The 21,838-nt window shown below is 35.7% G+C and overlaps 1 long non-coding RNA gene across 1 annotated transcript in view; it reads right to left on the bottom strand.

Moving 5' to 3' along the window:
- LOC141553504 (uncharacterized) overlaps window positions 1-20,348 on the bottom strand; it is a 58,324-nt gene extending 37,976 nt beyond the window's left edge. The window contains exons 1-2 of the long non-coding RNA XR_012485482.1: window positions 20,272-20,348; window positions 14,225-14,296 (exon numbers count right to left, since the gene is read on the bottom strand). This is a non-coding gene — a long non-coding RNA (uncharacterized LOC141553504). The remainder of the gene's footprint in view (window positions 1-14,224; window positions 14,297-20,271) is intronic.
- Window positions 20,349-21,838: the final 1,490 nt, after the last annotated feature.

Raw genomic sequence — 21,838 nt, forward strand, 5'->3', positions numbered from 1 at the left:
GATGGTGAAAAAACATAACAAAATTTCTAGATGGCAGGTAAATAGCCTGAGGGGGAAAATTATATGCCTAAAAATATACTTTTTAAAAAATAGAAGAAAAAAGAGGACTTACAAATTGAATATGTAATTTAAAAATTAGAAAGCCAACAATTAAGTTAAAAATAAGCACAATACATCCCTGTAGCAATGATGACAGGCTCAGGGGTGAAGAATTATCAGTGTCACAAGACTTAAAATAGTAAATGAAAGATGTAAAACAAAAGACAAAAATGAAATGAAAAATGAATGAGAATTCAGGAAGAAAAAAGAATAAATACTATAGAACAGGAAATGAAAAGCCTTACTAAAGTATTAAATGCCCTGGAAAAAACATAATGGAGCAGAGGGAATTCTGTTATTACATAAGATAATAAAATATTGTAGCAAAGCAAAGTTATAATAAAATTATGACAAAGTCACAAGATTAAAAAAGAAAAAAATGTATATAATTTATTAATTATTTTTTTTTTAAAAAATCTAGCCTGGAAAACAGAAAAGATAATTTAAGAATCCCTGGACTCTGAAAAATCATGACAAAACCAAAACCAAAACAAACAAATAAACACAAATTCTGGAATCATAGTTCAAGAAATCACTAAAAAAAGCTTTCTGTTATTAGAATGAGAGGGCAAAGTGAAAACAGAAAAGATGAGGCAGCTAGGTGGTGCTAGAGCATAGACTCTGGAGTCAGGAAAAAAACGAGTTCAAATCCAACTTCAGACACTTACTATGTAAGTCTGGGAAAGTTACTACCCTCAATTGTCTCCCCCCCCCCAAAAAAAAAAAAAAAAAAGGAAAGGAAGAAAGAAAATAGAAAAAATGTACCAATTTTTTCCTGAAAGAAATCCAAAGCTGAAAATACAGAGCTATGTCAGGCAATACTGAAAGACTGCTAATCAAAGAACAATTACTGTAGGTAGCCAAACAGAAAGGGTTTAAATACAAAGAACCATAGTTATGCAAGATTTAGAAGCAAGTGATTAAAAGAAGAGGAAATCTTGGAAATCAAATATTTGGGTATTCCAAAAGGTAAAACACAAAGGTTTAAAGCCAAAAGTAACTTTTCTTGGAAAACTGAGTATAATCCTACAGGAAAAAAAACAAAAAACAAAAAACCACATTTATTAGAATAGAGGACTTCCAAACATTTCCAATGAAGCAAGCTAAGCAGAAATTTTGAAATGTAAACACAAGTTTTAAGGGAAAAGTAGAAAGGTAAATACATTTGAGTAATTAAAAGGGACAAATGATGATAAAGTGCTCACAATCTAACTCTAGAAGAAACAAAATCACATTTTTAATCCTAATGGCTTCAAGGTCACAGGAGTTAAATAAGGGGATAGTATAGATTTTTTTTTTACTGTTTTATTGATTTTAAAAGGGAGAAAATAATAGACTGGAGACTAAAGGAGAAAGAAAAAGGAGAAAAATTATTTTAGATACATTGGATGCACAAGAAAAAGGTGGGAGAAGTGAGCATTGTATGTCCTCACAAGAACTGAATATATACCCAAATGTGTGCTCACACATATTACACAATGCACACATGCACATACACACACAATAGCTTATTGTAGAAATATATTAATTTTAAAAGGGATATATGAAGGTGTGATATAATTCAGAGAGTAGATTTGGGGAAAGAATAATCAAGGGGAAAAAAGTTTCAACTTCCAAGATATGAGCAAAGAGGGTGATATTTAAAAAATGTTTAAACAATAGAAATTGAGTCTGGGTTGGTGAAGAGAAAAGGGGCAAAAGAGTTAGAACAGTTTGTTTCAGTTATGGATTCCTAGTGCTTATCAGTGAAAACTGAAAAGGAAAGGGAAGAAGAGAGAATGTGATGAAGGGAAATAATTAACAATCATAACAGTGAATATAAACAGTTAAACACTTGGAAAATGGGAGAATAGAGCAGACATTCTAATGATATATTGTTTACAAGAAACATTTAAAATATTAAAGATTTATACACAGTCAAAAGGAGAGTTTGGAATAGAATCTATCATGTTTCAGATTTTAACAGCAGGAATGAATATCAATTATGATCTCAGACAAGGAAACAGTAAAACTGATCATATTAAATAAGATAAACAAGAAAACTACATTTTGCTTAAAGTTGTCATAATTGAAATAATATCAGTACTTAATGTACAGGCATTAAATGACTGCATCTAAATAGTTAAGGAAAAAGTTAATTGAATTATAGGAGTAAATATGCAGAGAAAGTATAATATAATTGAAGATTTCAATAATGCCCTCCTTCCATACCTAGAATTTACTTAACAAAAAAAACTTTTTAAAAAAGAATTTTAAAATATTTATCTTAGAAAAGTTAGAAAAATATTTTTGATAATTATTTATTATAAATTGAAAAGCACAAAATCTTTTTTTAAATGATCAACTGCTTTTGCATAAAGATTTCATAAACAAATGCAGAAAAGTAGACATGTTAAAATATATACTTTATCACAATGCAATAAAATTACAATATACAAAGTCTTTCAGAAAGAATTTAACTTAAATGGAGATTAAATATTTTAATTCTATTGTATTAGTGAATCAAAGAGCAAATCATAGAAATAGTAGATCATTTCAATAAATAAAATGGCAACAATGAAAAATTATTCAGAAACTTTTGGTATGTAGCCACAGCAGTTATTAGAGGAAACTTTATATCTGTAATCACTTGTGAACAGAAACAGAACACTTTCATAAGACAAAAAATAGTTCAAATAATTGATCATGCAGGTAAAATAAAATTTAGAAATTCAAGGGTTTTTTTTACTAAAAAAAAAAAGGTTAAGTAAAACAAAACCAGAAATTTCAGAAATCAAATAACAAAATTGAAAAAAATATATTGCCATGTTAATAAAATTAAGAGCGTTATTAATAAAAGAGATAAGCCATTACCTAAGCTAATTTTTTAAAAAACAGGAAAGTAAAACCAAACTGCAAATATCAAAAAATGAAAAGGAACTATTTTATCCAGTTACCCTCTAGTAAAATGATTTAGATGAAATGGATGAATATTTATAAAAATAATAAATATAATGATATTCAGATAATGAATAGAGATCTAAAGAGTCTAATATCAATAAAAGAAACTGAACAAGTCATCAAGAATCTCCACAAGAGTGCAACTGGGACAGGGAAAAAGCATATTGATTACAAACAAATCTTATCAATCTTAAAAAATAATCAATTCTAATTTTATATAAATTATTTGCAAAAATAGGAAAAAAATAGCTCCTATCAAACTTCTTTCACTTTCATAAATACTATTTCTATATCTAAATTAAGAAAATAGAAACCACAGGAGAAAAAAGCTAGAGATCAATGAAAAAAAATAATGTATAAAAATATTATCAAAGAAGCTAAAATAAATTATTTAAAAGACTGTGTGATGACCAAGTTGGGCTCATAGCTGAAATAAAGGGCTAATTTAACATTATGCAAACTGTAAACATAAATTTGTTTTATTTGATTTGATTTTTTAATAATATTTCTTAAATTTTGTATTTAAATTTTAAAAATTATTTTATATATAATTATATAAAATATAATGATAAAATATTAATAAATAAAAATAAAATTATTTTTAAATTTTAAAATAATAAATAATTAAATATTGATTTAAAAGAAAAAACACATAATTATATCAATAATACAGAAAAAAAGCTTTTGACAAAATACACATCTTTAATCTTAAAAAAAAATTCTGAAAATCAAAGGAATAAATGAAGCTTTTTTTGATATGTCTTTGTCCCTCTTTGTCTCTTCTCTCTTTTCTTTCTTCCTTCCTTCCTCCCATCCTTTCCTCCCTTCTTCCCTTTCTTTCTTTCTTTCTTCTTCCTTCCTCCCATCCCTTCTCTTTCTCTCTCTTTCTTTCTCTTTCTCTGTCTTTCTTTCTCTTTCTTTCTTTCTTTCTTTCTTTCTTTCTTTCTTTCTTTCTTTCTTTCTTTCTTTCTTTCTTTCTTTCTTTCTTTCTTTCTTTCTTTCTTTCTTTCTTTCTTTCTTTCTTTCTTTCTTTCTTTCTTTCTCTCTCTCTCTCTCTCTCTCTCTCTCTCTCTCTCTCTCTCTCTCTCTTTCTTTCTTTCTTTCTCTCAGATCAAATGTAATGAAGTAGGTGAAAATACTATTGTAAAAAAGCAACGGTTATAATATAAGTCTAAGAGTTTGACTTCCTTGGTACCCTGTCCCCCACCCCACCCCAGTCAATGACAAGAGCACTAGCTGAGTTCAAATCTTAACTCTATTTGCATGACTTTGGGCAAGTCACTTAATCCCTGCTTGCCTCAATTTCCTCCTCTATAAAAAATGGGGATAATTAATATCTGCTTACTTCTCAGGTTGTTGTAAGGATAAAATGAAGCACATACTAAATGCTACATAAATTTTAGCTATTATAATAAATGTAAATAATTGGTTAATAATAAACCAATCTAACTTTATCCCTGTGGTCCTTTCTAGCACTAGCTTCTATGGGGCAATAGCTTCACTAGGCAGAGAGGCACTCACATTTTCTGAGTTTTCCTGGACAGACATGGGTCAGATCTCAGCTGTCATATTTCTCTTTCATGGGACTCCTTATTTCTCCTTTCTAGTTTCATGTTTGAAAAGAGCTGAGATGAACATGTAGGAACAGGTAACTGGTGCAGTGGAATAGAGAAATTCAGTCTCAGAAACTTATTCTCTATGTGTGATTCTGGGCAAGTCACTTACCCCTTTTATCTCAATTTACTCAATTGTATCATTGTCAAGAAAACCCCAAATGGGGTCACAAAGAGTTGGACATGATTAACCAACAACAACCAGATGAAAATATGTATTCAATCGAAAACCTTACAGCTGGTTACCATTTATTTAAGCTAGATGTCCACTCTGAGAGAAGCATACAAATTCTGCAATGCAGATAAGAAACCCCTCAAAGGAGAACTCACTCCTCTCACTCTTAATCTTTGGGAAGGAGCTTTTTCTTGTTGTTTGTTTAATTGCCATAGTCATTTTCCATTGCATTAAATAAGCACCACCAATTCTTCAAGACAATCACAGAACAGGCTTTGTTCTCTATTAAATGTGGGATCAACATTTTTTTCTGCCAAAGATGTTTCTTTTCATGTCTGTGTCCCCACTTCACAGTTTGCTCTAGCCTGGAAGTAGGCCTTTAGTAACGCTATTTATACAGCGGCCTTGACTACTCCAAAAGGTCCACTGGCAGGAATGTAAATATTACATTGCTCTTCAAAGTACCATGTCGATGAGATTCATATGGTCCCAGTCAGTTTCATGGCATGGGGTCCACGTTGTCTCAATCAGGGTCCTCTTTTAATCACTTCCATAGAGTGTATTAAACCAAATTGACATTCCTGATTCCAGCTTTGGTGGGATATTAGGAGGGAAACAAGCATTCATTGAGAGCCTACTATATACAGCACCAGTAGCATCAGAGTGACTCTTACCCTGTGATTGCACTCAACTATACCTGTTTATTGATTAATTGTAGCAATTGCTGAAACACCTCCAATCTCTGAGCAGAGAAGTGGTAGCCTACAGGTGAGGACTGAGGCACACATTTTCAGCAAGCTGATGTTTTATTTGTACTTGACTGTATCTATATTTAATAAGGAAAGGTTCAATTTGAGAAGGCAAAGTTACTGGGAAATGAAAACAATGTTGATAAAAAAAAAGAGTACTTATAAAAAAGCAAAAAATTGGCATTTATTTTTTTAAACTTCTAAGGCACTAGGACATTCCTCATCTAGAGTCCTGCATAAATTAAGATTATTAATTGATACAGATTATACACTAAGAATATTATTGACCAATAAAACATTATCTAGTTAGGTGAGAAGTCTTGAATTTTAATCACACTTCTAACTTTATTAGATGGGCCACTGAATAAATCATTCAAGTTGTCTGAGGCTCTGTTCCCTCACCTGGAAAGTGGAGATAATTAGCTCCTACCTCTCAGTGCTATAATGAGCCTAAAATGTGATAAGGCACATAAAATTCTTTTAAAACCTTAAAGCATAGATGCAAACGTTAGTCGTTATTTTTGTTAGAAAGGAAGGGTCTCATTTCTTTCCTCTCTTGGGAAGTAATAAGAAGCCAGGTTCAATTAATGGAGAAGACTTTGAAAAGCACTTTACAGATAAAGAAACTGAGGCTCAGAGAGGATATGACTCCCAAAGTCACATATACAATAAACAGCAAAGCTAGAATTTGAACATAAGTTCTCTGAAATCAAATGCAGCATTCTTCCATTGCAAAGTATTACAGTATGAGAAGGTAATTCAGAGTAATATATCCTAAGTAAGGTAACACTGGAGTGTATTTACCACACCGCTGTATTTACCAGGAGCCAGCAAAGAAAAGAAGGCTGGCTGGCTGAAATTTCTGGGCAGTGAAAAAACTGTATAAAAACTAAAAATTACAGCACTATTCTCACATTGAACATTTAAATAATCAAAATGCTCTCACTCTTCCTCTCTTTGAAGAAAGAAGACTGATTTCCTCCATAAATAAGTAAGGTTTTCAAGAGTATAAAAAAACTTTAAGTCTTGTGTGAAAATTTTCTATATATTTCCTTCCACCAGAGGGCATTTCTCCCATTGGAAATAAATGACAGAAGCATTTTGAAAACTTAGTTGTCTTATCAGTCTCAAAAAGAACAATTGAAATTCAAAAATATACTTTCTCTTCTTAAAAGCCAGTGTTTTAAATGTTGAAATTGCAACAAATAAAGTATTTCCTATGTTATACGACTTCAGTTTGGGACATTTAATCAGGACAGGTTCAATTCAATTTGTAGTCAATGAGTGCTGTCCTATGTTTTCAGTTCTGGGCTTAGTATTAGAGCAAAACACAAGAAATTTAATTCAAGGGACAATTATTTATAGCTTACCATCAAGTGCTGAGTGAGATGTTGGAGATAGTTACAACAATTAAATAATCCTGCCCCTAAGCAGTTTGCATTCTATTGAATAAAACAACATGAGACAAGAAGAGGAGAAATGCAATCCTTCTCTTAAAGGGCTTACTTAGGCATAGAAATAAGTCACCTACAGGAAAGTTAACTAACCACACTGATGACGTCCTGGATCATCTGGTGGGGTTGACAGAGATAGACTGAAGCACTGATAAATTTATTCCTTGAGGCTAGCAGGCGAGGGCATTGATGGGGATCAGTTCAACCTTATAGTCCTATCTTCTGTGGAGGTCATGGGTAGCCCCACCTTGCTGTGTCCAATCAGAAATCCATGTCTAACTCCTAGGTTAAATTTCTCCTATAAATCTGGCCCACACCATCTTTTGAATTCCTTTTGGGTTAACCCATCTCACCCTTCCCTCATGCCTTATGGTATCTTTCTCCTTCTTATAGCTGAATTTAGCCTGCCAGTCAATGAAGTACTCCTACTTCATGGCATATTCCTTTAATGGATTCTTCCAAACTCTTTTCCTTGGTTATCCTATTGTTCTCCCAAATCTATCTCATATTTACCATTCCTGGTATCTATTGTGTCTCTTCATTTTGTCTGCAACCTTTTCTCTTAAAATAAAGCAAAGAGAAAGGCCATTGTGAATTCTTCACACGACCAAACTCCAATATTTTGTGTCCACATCAATCTTATCATTTGGTGCCAAACCTCAAACACATCAACACAATACTGTATGCTGCAATTTTTGTAACATTCCTAGACCATCTAATATGCAGGTGACCTGAAGGGCTTGCCTAGGCATGACTAAGTCTCTGAAAAAATGGAGGTGCTCTGGGTGTAACCTCCTTTGGTTGACTATGAAGCTGGAAAAGGATGTTTATAAAATTGGTAAGACTAAGACAGGTCACCTTTCTGTCTTTTTTGTTTTGTTTTGTTTCTACTCTTTCCTGTTGAGTCCAGAGATTAAAGATCACAATTCACTCAGAGTAGACCTCAGAATATTGGTGGGAGCTGTCAAAAATGAAATAATTGAAGGAAATACTAAATTTCAGCTAGAGGTTAGTGAAAAAAAAATTTTTCCCACCCAGATTCATGGATCCCCTAAAATCTTTCTACAGATTCCTGGAAGGTCTGTAGACCATCCCCCAGCTAATCTGCCTTCCTGGGTTTCCTACATTTCTAAGGCCAAAACATTTGCTACATGCTAACCAATCATAAAACTTCCCAAAATTAATCTGAGCTGGTCTTCAAACAATTGACACATCAATCATTGATTATATTTATATATTAATTATAATTATTATGCCATGAACTGAACCTATAAGAGGGGAAGGTCTTCCTTTGTGTTCCTTTTGCCCCAAACTCTAAGAAATGAGCCTAGGAGTGTTTGTTCTTGTTCTATGTCATTTGTCACTCCCTATTTCATGTGCAGGCCAATCCACTACATCCAGGAGTTCAGACCATAGTGACCTCAAAGCCTGGATTGCAGGTGAAATAGTGCAGCCAGCCAACCTGGCATGGAACTTTGGTTCCTCTATAGCAAAGTCCCAGTTCTAGGGCTTAAGTCCCAAGTACTCTGGCTTTTCAGGACTTCCTTGCTGAGCTAGCTGGCTGACTTGATCTTCATTCTGTAGACTCAAAAAAAAAAAAAAAAAAAAAGAGTGCAAGAGGTTGATCCATTAATATAGTAAGAGACAAAAAGTGACTCCATCTTAGTAGTTCTGGGATGCTCCTCAGGATACCTTTAACATTTTTTGAGTCGACATGTCAATTGTGACTAACTGCCTGCAAGTGATGGCAAAATATTAGAGTAAACTAGACAAATGAAATATTCTTCTATATAACGTGAATCGAGAGTTCTTACCTTGTTTCCTTTCCCACTATTTGGACATGTCTTTGTACCACAAGACTATGAGCCCAGTTCACTAGACATACACAAAAGATACAAGACTAATTAAGCAAGAAATCCCAGGGTGCAGGTAATGGGCAGGTCAAGAACGCCAACCTATGAGCCCTGTGCAAAGGCATCCTCAAACATGTGACATTTAGACACCTCAAAAGGAAGCTTAGGTGAGCTGACATTAAGGGTGTGCCTGGAACTGACATTGCTTAAAAGACTATAAATTGTATATTAATAGGAAACAGGTGTATCAACTGGACAATAGGTGATGTACCTACACAATATTTCAAAGGACACAGTTTAAAAGTGAGTAGGGACTCTAAATATTGCAACATATGAAACTTCTGTGAGTATTTCCCTCTATCAACACAGATCCCAAGACCTTCATATCCTAGTTCAAATTTCTGGACCTGGAGTCAGGAAGACCCAAGTTCAAATCCTGCTTCAGACATTTACTAGCTATACCATAGCTAAGTCATAACTTCTATCTGCCTCAGTTTCTTCATATATAAAATGGGGCTAATATAATGTACTTCAAAAGTTACCAAGTTAGTCAATTAAAAAGCATTTATTAAGTTCCTACTATATGCCAATATAGTATGCCAATGGGGTAACAAAGAGAAATCAAACAATCTTTATGTACAAAGAAAACTCTAGTTCAAGACTGTCAGATAATTCTATTCCCATAGGAAAGACAACAAAGACATACAGTGCTCTCCTCTGTCAAAATGGTGGGGCAAATATGAAAAGATGCTCCAAGTCATTATTAATCAGAGAAATGCAAATTAAGACAACTCTGAGATACCACTACGCACCTGTCAGATTGGCTAGAATGACAGGGAAAGATAATGCAGAATGTTGGAGGGGATGTGGGAAAACTGGGACACTGATACATTGTTGGTGGAATTGTGAATACATCCAGCCATTCTGGAGAGCAATTTGGAACTCTGCTCAAAAAGTTATCCAATTGTGGATATCCTTTGATCCAGCAGTGCTACTACTGGGTTTATATCCCAAAGAGATTTTAAAGAAGGGAAAGGGACCTGTATGTGCCTTTGTAGTGGCCAGAAAGTGGAAACTACATGGATGCTCATCAATTGGAGAATGGCTGAATAAATTGTGGTACATGAATGTTATGGAATATTATTGTTCTGTAAGAAATGACCAACAGGATGATTTCAGAAAGACCTGGAGAGACTTACATGAATTGATGCTGAGTGAAATGAGCAGGACCAGGAGATCATTATATACTTCAACAAAAATACTATATGATGATCAATTCATCTCCAACAATGAGATGAGCCAAATCAGTTCCAAGAGAGCAGTAATGAATTGAACCAGCTACACCCAGTGAAAGAACTCTGGGAGATGACTATGAACCTCTACATAGAATTCCCAATCCCTATATTTTTGTTTGCCTGCATTTTTGACTTCCTTTACAGGCTAATTGTATACTGTTTCAAAGTCCAATTCTTTTTGTACACCAAAATAACTGTTTGGACATGTATACATATATTGTATTTAACTTATACTTTCACATATTTAACATGTATTGGTTAACCTGCCATTTGGGGGAAGGGTGGGGGGAAGGAGGGGAAAAGTTGAAACAAAAGGTTTTGCAATTGTCAATGCTGGAAAATTAACTATGCATAAAATTTTTGTAAAAATTTTTAAAAAAAGAAAAAAATGGTGGGGCAAGGTAGGAGATATTTTCAGACAAAGACAATATAAAGATATGTTTTTCATGACTATGCTTATTTGTTAGAAAGGAAAACTTTCTGGATTTTTTTTTTTTTAGGTACAGTTAAGGAAGGATATAGAGGATGGGAATTAATTGCACTAAAAAAAAAAAAAAAGGAAGTTGTACTTTATATACACAGACACACATATATATTGTAAGGTTAAAAAGCACTTTTCAAATATTTCATTTCCTCCTCACAATAATCCTGGTAAGTGGATGTTATCATTATTATCCCGATTTTGCAGAAGAGGAAACTGAAGCAGAGGTTAAGTGACTTGCCAGGGGTCAAACAGTTAGAAAGCATTTGAGCTTACATTTGAAATCAGATCTTACTCACTCGAGGCCAAATGAATGGTCATTCATTATTCACCTACCTATTTAGCATAGAGAAATTTTTTTTTGTTTTTTTGTTTTTTTCATTCTAGTTTTTTTTTAATTTTTTTATTATAGCTTTTTATTTACAAGATATATGCATGGGTAATTTTTCAGCATTGACAATTGCAAAACCTTTTGTTCCAACTTTTCCTTTCTTTCCCCCCACCCCTTCCCCCTGATGACAGGTTGACCAATACATATTAAATATGTTAAAGTATGAGTTAAATACAATATATGTATACTTGTCCACACAGTTATTTTGCTGTACAAAAAGAACCAGACTTTGAAACAGTGTACAATTAGCCTGTGAAGGAAATCAGAAATGCAGGCAGACAAAAATAGGGGGATTGGGAATTCTATGTAGTGGTTCATAGTCATCTCCCAGAGTTCTTTCGCTAGGTGTAGCTGCTTCAGTTCACTACTGCTCTATTGGAACTGATTTGGTTCATCTCATTGTTGAAGAGGGCTACATCCATCAGAATTGATCATCATATAGTATTGTTATTGAAGTATATAATGATCTCCTGGTCCTGCTCATTTCTCTCAGCATCAGTTCATATAGGTCTGAGAAATTATTTTTAAAGATAAACAGAAAAGAGCAGGAAAAAGTTCAAAAGGGTACTGAGATAAACAGGGCAGTGTTGGAACTACCATGTTAAATTTGAATTCCATAAAAAATAAAATAAAAACTGTAATGTTCTTTTCTTCTCTAAATCATAATCATTCTCTTGGGGACAGGTTTCTTGGGGAGCTTCTGGGAGCAGCCTTAGTTTCAGTTCAGTTCCATAATCCAAAAATGCAGCCTGGAGTTAAAGTCCGGATCCTTTATTGTGTCCTTCAAAGTCTTGAATCTTTTCCTGGGGTCTGGCCAGCTTTTTTAGAGGCCTATCTCTTTTGTTGGTTCCCTGAGAGCTCTTGTCTAAATGTCTCCAGCCAGCACAAAGGTTGAAGTGGGAATGAATCTTCACTCTGAATCCCCCAAGAAGTTTTCCCAAAGTCCTCCTTGGCCCTGAGAACTTCCTGCTTATATGGTGCACACTGAGTATATATCAATCATTTCATCACTAGGAAACCATTATTTGTTGTAGGATTAAATCAATGCTAAATTAGATTTAATCATTGTCTCCTCAATTCCACTCAGTACCTTGTTTCAAGTTCTGGCCTATAACATCTCCTTGTAGGATCAGATTAATCATACTGAACCATTAGATAATTATATCCATTCCAGTGACTTAGCATCTTGTAAGAATCCTAACAAAAAAACAATCTATACTTAGTATGTGGGGACAGAAATGAGGGGAGAATGACAAACTACATGACAAATCCAAAGGCTTTTGTTTGTACATTTTGAAATATTTATATTTGTTAGTTTTTATTAAGTTCATAGTGAAAAGATTTTAATAAAATATTTAATAACATACACAGGAGGCAGAGCCAAGATGGTGGAGAGGACACACAAGTCTATCTAAGCTCTCCCTTACCCTCAGACTACTTTTTAATGAATCAGCCTCAGAATTAATGCTTGATAGTCAAAACCCACGATTATTGGGAGTACAATACATTACTAACAGAAGATCATCTTGAAATTCACCAGAAAAGGTCTGTTTTTGCTTGCAGGTGGGATGGCCAGGCCAGACACAGCATCAGGCAAATTGGCAGTGAGAGCATGGAAGGCAGGTCAAACTAAGCAAGCTGGAATGGGGTGGGGGGTAGTCTCAGCCAGTAGAAAATTTGCAGGAAGAATTCTACCACAGTGTTAGCTACTTTGCTCTAGCAGCAAGCCAGTAGATTAGCAGAGAAGCTATAAACACAGGGGGTAAAGACTATAACCCCAAAACACTAGAGTCTCTCGGGACCTGGCCACACCCACCCAGCACCTGAAGTGACTCAGCAGGCTCTCAGAATACAACCACTTTACAGACCCAGCAAAGCCATTGCTGTCCCACTGCTGCTTCACTGCTAATTCCTGTTGTGTATAGAAGAAGCTTGGTAATACCACACTGCCCCAAAAGCAAACTGCAGTTGTTTCTTCTTCTTCTTCTTCTCCTTCTCCTTCTCCTTCTCCTCCTCCTCCTCCTCCTCCTCCTCCTCCTCCTCCTCCTCCTCCTCCTCCTCCTCCTCCTCCTCCTCCTCCTCCTCCTCCTCCTCCTCCTCCTCCTCCTCCTCCTCCTCCTCCTCCTTCTTCTTCTTCTTCTTCTTCTTCTTCTTCTTCTTCTTCTTCTTCTTCTTCTTCTTCTTCTTCTTCTTCTTTTTCTTCTTTGTCAAAATGAATAAAAAAGCAAAGCAGGCTCTAACTATACATAGTTTCTATACTGAAAGAAAGCAGACTTCAAACCCTGAGGAGACTAAAAGCAGATTGTCTCCAGATGAAGCCCCAAATGGTAACATAACCTGGTCCCCATCACACAAGGCTCTCATAGAAGAAATTAAAAGCTCTCTTAAAAGAGAGCTAGAAAGAAAATGGGGAAAGGAAAGGGAAGCTTTGCAAGGGGATCAGGATAAGTCATATTACTTATTACAAGATACAGTGGATAAAGAAATCAACTCTCTGAAAAACAGAATTGGTGAATTGGAAAAAGAAAATAGCTCTCTAAAAATAAAATTGGCAAAATGGAAAAAAATTCCACAGAACAAAACAACTCATTTAAAAACTCAATTGGGACAATTACAAAAAAATAAAAAGTAAATGAAGAAAATAATCGTTAAAAATCAGAATTGAACAAATGGAAATGAATGTGTCAAGGAGACACCAAGAATCAGTCAAGCAAAACTAAAAAAATGAAAAAATAGGAAAACAATGTTAAATACCTATTTGGGAAAACAACAGACCTGGAAAATGGATCTAAAAGAGATAATCTGAGGATTATTGGACTTCTTGAAAAATCATGATGATAAAAGAACCTAGATGCTATTTTTCAGGAAATCATCAAAGAGAACTGCTGAGATGTTATAGAAACTTAGGGTAAAATAGACATTGAAAGAATTCATCGATCACCTACTGAAAGAGATCCCAAAATCAAAACTCCAAGAAATAGTGTGGCTAAATTTCAGAACTATCAGACCAAAGAAAAAATACCACAAACAGCTAGAAAAAAACAATTCAGATACAGAGGAGCCACAATAAGGACTGCTCAGGATCTAGCAGTGTCCACATTAAAAGATTGAAGGGCCTAGAATCTGATATTTCAAAAGGCTAAGGAACTTGGTGTCCAGCCAAGAATAACTTACCCAGCCAAAATGAGCATTTTCTTCCAGAGAAGAAGATGGACATTCAATGAAATAAGTGAATTCCATATATTTCTGACAAAAAAAAAAAAAAAAAAAAGTTTGTTCTCCAAATATAGGACTCAAGAGAAACATAAAAAGGTAAAAAGAAATCTTGGGAAACTATTTAATAATATAAAAAAGAGAACTGAAATAGATAATTTTTAGGGTCTCCTAAGCTTTTGATCTATGACTTTATGCTCTCACAATCATGACCTCAGTACATCATAGCAAACTAACTATGTCTCCAGAGCAATTTACAATACAAAAATATTGGGAGTGAATGGGGATGACAAGAGCTAAGAATAATCACCTACATGCAAATTCATTTTTCTTCCTGGAGGTTTATTCTGGATTCAAGCATCTGACATCACTTAATAGAAAAGGGAATAGTTCTTGTAAGGAAAAAAAAAAAAAAAGGGGAAAACAGCCTAGCTTTTTTATTTGGTGCTCTGAGATTTCCCTAGTTGGACAAATTCTGGCATCAGTATGCTCAAAGTCCAACTCAGATTGTATTGGTAATTGGTAGTTTCTATATCTCCAGGTTGCTGCTGAGAACCTAGAATTTCATAGTCTTTTCTCAGTGAATATCCAAGTATTAAAAAGTGAGAGGCTTTTATTATTATTTTCTTGGGAAAGTATTAATAATTATAAAAATCTTTATGAAAACTCCAAGAGTTCTGATGCATTTAAACAGAAATTCCATTGTGATCTCCAATAAAATATACTATCCCCACCCCACACCCAGGAGTTGTGAGATGTCCTTCTGAGTTTAGATTTAACAATCATAAGAGAAAAAAATTGCTGGTCCATTTTCTTATCTCTAAAGTGGTAGGATAATCAGATAGCCTTCCTTATATGAATTAAGTAATATCAGAAAACTCCTATAAAAATACTCAAGATTCTCCAACTTGACAAAAAGAATACCAATTTGATTGCTTTGTTTTCCTTTCCTAATTCCCAAATCATAATTGTTAGGACTGCAACCTCTTACAGAAGAAAAAATAAAATTCTTAGTGGTGAAAAAATTTTAAAACTACAAAAACAAAAAGAACAAAAAACCCTACAACTACAAAACTACATCACCTCATAGTTTCAACCTTTGATAAACCAGGGAGTCAAATATAGCTAAAGCCCACTTGCAAAAAAATTTTCCCTATGGATCAGGGGCTAATCTCTTGCCTATACAAGAAGCAACATTCCCACTTAAACTACTTTTCCATATACCACCTTGGCTTTTCTCTAGCCTCTGGAATATGTTATCTCAGTCAATGGAAAGTAAAACAAATGAACCTGAAGCAGCTGTGGACAAAGACTCCAAGGATTACTATACAGTCTTAGCTTTGCTTAATTCCAGACGAAGTAATTTCCTATCCAGTTATAAAGCAAGTTTGAAAATCGAGTTGCCTCAAAGTTGCCTGGGGAGAATAAGAACCCCAGAAGCCCTGGTTCAGAGACTGTCAAAAATTATTGCCAATAAAAGACTTTGTCTCTCTTTATCTTTTTATTTCTTTTTTCCTGCCTTTATTTCTCTTTATCTCTTCCTTTTTTATTTTCATTATTTTTCTCTTTCTTTTCTTCTTTCTTTTTCTTTGTTCTTCCCTTCTTTCCTTCCTTCCTCTTTCTTTCTTTCTTCTTCCCTTTCTTCCTTTCTTTCTCTCTCCCTCTTTTTCTTTCTTCCTTCCTTCCTTTCTACTTTTCTTCCTTTCTTTTTCACAGATCTAGGGAAATGCATAGAGATACTAGATTATTATGCATGAAGTTGAACTAAACTGCCCAGGGAAATGGCAAAGCACCTCTGCACAAGCATCACCACCAATTCCACTACAAAAGAATTCATTTATTTTTTTGCTTTTGTACAGGATAAAGAGCATGAGCAAAAAAAAAAAAATATATTGAATGAGCACAATTAGCTGGAAATTACCCACGTGGTCTTTTCCCTGCCTCGTTCTTCTCTTAGCCACAGAAATTAGAGCAATGGAAGATAATAAAAAGAAACTCTTTGTTAATTTCCTATTTTAGACTCTTTTTAGCTTTACAAGTTAACAAAAGCTGCTCTCTCTTGACAGGTTTCTCCCAACCCTGCTGAAAGGCCTGATTTGGAAAGAACAAACAGACACAAAGGGAAGATTGTCAGCAAAGTGAATTATTTTCTCTGACCGTAGCAGTGGCAATGGCAATGGTTGTGGAGGTGGTGTGATGGGGGAATTGGCAGCCAGGTGGCTGTTAGCCATTCCAAACTGAAAGGCAAGAGCCACCTGTGTCAGGTGTGTTTAAAGTTCATCTTATTTTAGTCCATCAGTAGCTGTATGATAGACGGTATTGTGGAAAGGTGCATTCAGCCAGTGATGAGTTTGTGTCACAGTACCTAGAAATGAAAAGAGGTAGCACAGAGGGAGGCTGCTTTTGTACTCCAGAGCAAATAAGCAGCTGGCAAAGTCTACCCCCACCTTCTTCTATTCATGGGACCAGAAGGCCTGGAAGTTTACTGACTTTTCTAGCATTCCTTCTGCTCCATAAAAATGCTATTTCTTGCTAACTGGAATTTTTTTGCCTCCTTTAGTTCTCCCATCTAGGAAGGTTACAAAGAGCTACTCACTCAGTGGTCAGTAAGAGCACAGGCAGGGCAAAATTGAGACCTCTGGCTTCTGAACATTTCAGTCAATGGAAATGCTCAAAAGTCAATAGATACCCACAATGGAACATGCTGCCAAATTTCTCCTAGGTGAAGTTATGAGGTGAATGGAAAAAAACAGCACTAAATTTCCTTTTCTCCAAAGTTCACATGAATCTTAAAACTAAGAAAATATTCTTTGGGGATGGGAAATTATTAGCAAAAAATTTTAAAGCAAAAAAAATAAATAAATAAAGACGAACATTTCATTGAACCTTGTATCATAGATGTGGAAAAGGAAGAAAAAAAAAAAATGGCAGTTTGATTTATAAAAGTGTCTCCAGAGTAGTTTTGTGAGTAGAGGAGAAAAGAGGTTCCTGTTCTATGATGGGATTTTAAGGGTATCCAAGATGAAGTAGATCTGTCCTGTTGTCAAAGCTAAGAACACAAATAGTCAAACTTGGAGATCTACAATAAATATAACAATAAATATGAGAATACATTCAAGCTAAATTTCTGTAAGCTGCAGTGATCTCCAAACCCAACTTGGATTGTAAAAGGATGTTATGTTTAACACATACAAATACTGCTGGTGGGCGAGGTTGAGCTCTGTGCATCTTTTGTGTGTAAAACAAATACAGAATGAAGAAATATTGCATTCTACAAATTTAGGCAAGAGCCAGCAACTGGTTCAACACATGTCAGGTAACTCACAGCAGGCAGCAGGAATTGGTAAAAAGCCTTCATTCTATCTTAGAAAATGAAACTGTCACACACAGTTCTCCCACATATTCATCATCTCCCTTACACCTGAAACCTCCCACTATTACACAATCCTCATCTAAAAAACTTAACAGTAAAATACAGAATGATGAATGGCATCTTGAAAAGTGCAGTCCAAATCATTCCTTGGCTCATTCTTTCGTGCACTGTCAGCTACCAAAACACATAATTGGCAAACATTTTTTTTTCTAGATGAATTGTTACTTTAGCATGAACACAAGTGAAGATTTATGGGCCAAACTTCCTAAAGTTTCTTCTGTTCAAAAGTGCCACTTTGTTATAGACTTACCTGTTAATGCTGTTTGGTTGAATCAACCAATCCATTCAGTGTGATGAATCAACCCCTCAGTGGGTTGAAATACACACCTATGGGTCTTGTAAACATCTTCCTCCTACCTCCCCAAAAAGAAATGATGAATGCTATCTATAATATTTACAAACGATTACTCTTTCTCTGCATAGAATCCAAACAAGTAAGCAGTATCCCTTTCCCCTGCTCCTCTCCTTGGCCTACTACCTATATTCTCTGACATCTTAGTTCCTTTTCAGGAGTTCCTCCGTATTATGGAAAGCTAGATAACTTGGAGTAAAGCCCATTGATCAAAGAATATTAGAATCCATGACTTCACATCCAGAACAGTGGCATTTTTACCGAAATCATTTTGGACTCGACTTTGCCCCCATTTGATCATTTCCAAAGTGATCTCTTCCCCACCCATAAGTTGATAGGAGACAAGAAGAAGAACGGGAAGTAAACTTAAGACCTTCAGTGAACACTATGTACTAAAAGAGAGAGTATGAATGTATATACAAGATTTAAAAATTCACCCCACGCTTACCTTCCCTTTATATTACCTACCTACGTCAGCACATTTACTGTCACAGGTTTCATCAATATTTGACCTTTGCTTATGGCTGAAACTCTCTCCCTTGTTTTGGCAAAATATCATTTCCTCACCTATGATGATTAAATGAGAAGTATAATAGCACCCAGAGGAGAACTACCTTCCAATTGTACAGGCAGCATTTTAGGTCCTTAGAACTAGATCTCAAAAGGACTTCAGAAGCCATTCAGTCTAAATCCTACATTTTCCAGATAAGAAAGCTGAGGCCTATGGAGGTTAAATGACAGCTCAAATAATTTTCATGGGAGGGGCAAACTGAACCCAAGTCCCTAGACTTTACAGTGAAGGTAGGTGCTTCTTGTCACAACAGAATAATAGCAATGAAACTGAAAGAAAATGTGCTACAGAGAGATCACCCTGAATCACAGATACAGATCTAGAGCTGGAAGGGACATCATGGATCATATGATCCAACTCCCTCATTTTACAGAACGGAAACCAGCCCTTAATAATATCATTGTTTGCAGTAATTCCAACTGAGAATACCTTGGGTGTATTTTACTCATTTGGGAGAAACAGCAATTCCTTCCTGGAGAATTGGCTATCTCCTTGTGAAAGCCAGCCCTTGTCGTCTTTCTCAGACTGATGAGACCCAAAAAGTGAGCACTAATTCAAGTTACCATGAAATGGGGAGCTCCATAAAGGTTTCTAGATCTGTCATGTGACCACAGAACTTTGTAGCACTCTTCAAATGCTTCATCTACTAGAGAAAGTTTTAAAAATTCTCGGTATAGCTAAGAAGGCAAGCACTCCAAATCTCACATTCTCTTCTGCTCACTTTCCTGTCTTCCATTGTACTCACCACCCCAAACTACCAACAGGTGGCAGGAGAGACTATTTTTCTCCCACTTCACAAAGTGGAAAGGGAAGAAACTCACCTGAGCTTAGGCACATTTCCACTTGGGCTGCTTCTTAAAGGCTGGATTCTCACTGAGCTTTCTTTTAAATAAATACAAGTGACCCCGCTTTAGAGAGATACTCAAGGAGAGAACCAGAGATGAAGAGGGAGGGAGGGAGGGTGAAAGAGAAGAGGGGAGGAGAGGTCTTTTTATTCCACTTTTTACTGTCAAGGAGGGAACTGGTTTCAGGGCCCTGGAGTTTAATATTTCACATCACAATCTTTCCTCTTCATTTCATCCTGAGATCTCAGCAAAGGTGGAGACTTTGAGAACAAGGACAATGAACTGCTTAGTCCTTGGGAATGTGAGACACATGCCTCTCTACCCTCACTTACCCGGCAGGAAGTCCCTATCTGTTCAAAGTGGGGTCAGGTCAATTCACGGCACACACACACGCATGTGAATATACACATATATGCACCAACTTCATTTAATTGTTTCAGAGTCACCGACAGGAAGTCTAGCTGAAGTTTAGTTGCAGAAATTGTCAATCTAATGCCGCCTGTCAGCCTTCAGCAAGAACCCTCCCTCCTTGCCCTTCACCCCCATTTCTCTACACCGCACCCCCTCCCAATCCCCTCTGCCAAAGGCAGCCCATGTAGTGCTGTCTCAGGGGATTCCGACAAAGCTAGCGTTTTTCTCTGCAAAGACGCAGGCACTGGTCTACATTAGGACCTGAGGTTTGTCCGCTTTCTGCAAGTAGGGTTTTGAATTACTTGAAAAGAGCAAAAGTCAGGAGCGGAAAGCAGGCGATTAAGGAGAAGAGGGAGAGCAAAGATAAATGTGGTGGCAACTGCCATTTGGTCTCACCTTCCAGGAAGACCCGAGAATTATTTCTTGGCTGCTTCCCGGCTCACCGCGATTTCAAAATCACCTTTTGAAAGGACATGACGGTCAAGGAGGGATTCCCTCTCCCCACCCCACCCCCCCTTTAAAGCCGTAATAATGTTTCATGCCCGCCAAATTCTAAAGCAAACAGAGGAAAGCCCTCCAGAGATGGATGGAATAGCTCTTTGTGTCCTGTCGCCGCGCAGGTCACAGACATGGGGGAAGTAAACTATTCATCAGGCTTAATCAGTTCTGCTTCCTCAGCAGTGATAGTTCCCCAAATGTCCTCGGGATTCCCTCACTTTACTTCGCCCCCCAAAAATGTTCTTCTGAATACTGAGACGTGATGTGGAGAAACTATGTAACAAAACGATAAATTTTGCTGTATTCTAAAGTTATCTAGTCCTAAGTAATATAAAAGACAGGTAATGCTGCACTTAGTGATAGTAAAATGCTCCAAAGAAATTGTTTTAGAGGCATTCAAGGCTCGTCTCTTCTAAGGAGGAGACAAGTTTGGAGCTTTGATGTTATTTACTTGCCCTTCTGTAAATTCCTGATCAGTTTCAAAGGCGGGAAAAGAGAGTCGGAGAAAAGATTGTTTGGATGGAGATGGCAGCATCTGGGGCTGAGATTATACCTACAAACAAAGAATCACCAACCAATGTCCCCTCAACTGGGAATGCATTTTAAACTTTCGATTCAAAAAGACAGGTTTAACAGAAATATCTTAATTTGTAGAGGTCTTTCTTTAGCCGGAATTGCTTGTCTTAAACTTGGATATCTTTAAATACTAATTTATGAAAACCTGTTTGATAAAGAAAATAAAAATCGTGCTTCAGATTAACTTTAAACAAACAACTAAAATGAATTGCATTGAGAAAGGCTGAAAACGGCTGAGCACAAAGTTTAGGTCAAAGGAGCAACTGGACTGATCCAATCTGGACATAGAAAAATCCAAAACTACCTCCTAGAACTTAAAGAAGAATTCAGTACTCTGGTTTTTTCTTTAAAAAAAGAGAGAAAGAAAGAAAATCTGACCCACTGATTGAAATGCTCATTTCCTAGAATTTATAACAGCCACAAATTCTATCAATTTCTCTTTTCAGAAATTTAGGAATTTTTAAAAGAGTCCTTGGGGTTTACCACGAAAGTGCAACATTTTTGTTAGTGAGGAAATTGTTTGCATCTGCCTATTTACTGATTATAATATTTAACATCAATCAGTCATTTGATCAATTCAGAGACCAAATAAATATTTCCCCCGTTAAGTCTCTCTTTTTTTAATATCACCAGCAACAAACGGTCCCTTGTTACAATGTGATCTACTCGAAAGGGAAAGGTTGGTAAAAGTTGTAGATTTTCCTCGCCGTAGCCATTCCACACAGAATATTGGAGGACACAATTTTCTTGTTTTGTTTGTTTTTTGCTTGTTTTATTGTTGTTGTTGTTGGAACATTTAGCTGCCGTTACCTATCTCTTTCATGTTATGGAGGAAACTTTGGGTGTCTTAGGATAAAAGAAGAGGAATTTAATTGTGTCTTTTCATGGT

Source organism: Sminthopsis crassicaudata, chromosome 2 (assembly GCF_048593235.1).
Source record: "Sminthopsis crassicaudata isolate SCR6 chromosome 2, ASM4859323v1, whole genome shotgun sequence".
NCBI lineage: Eukaryota > Metazoa > Chordata > Mammalia > Dasyuromorphia > Dasyuridae > Sminthopsis > Sminthopsis crassicaudata.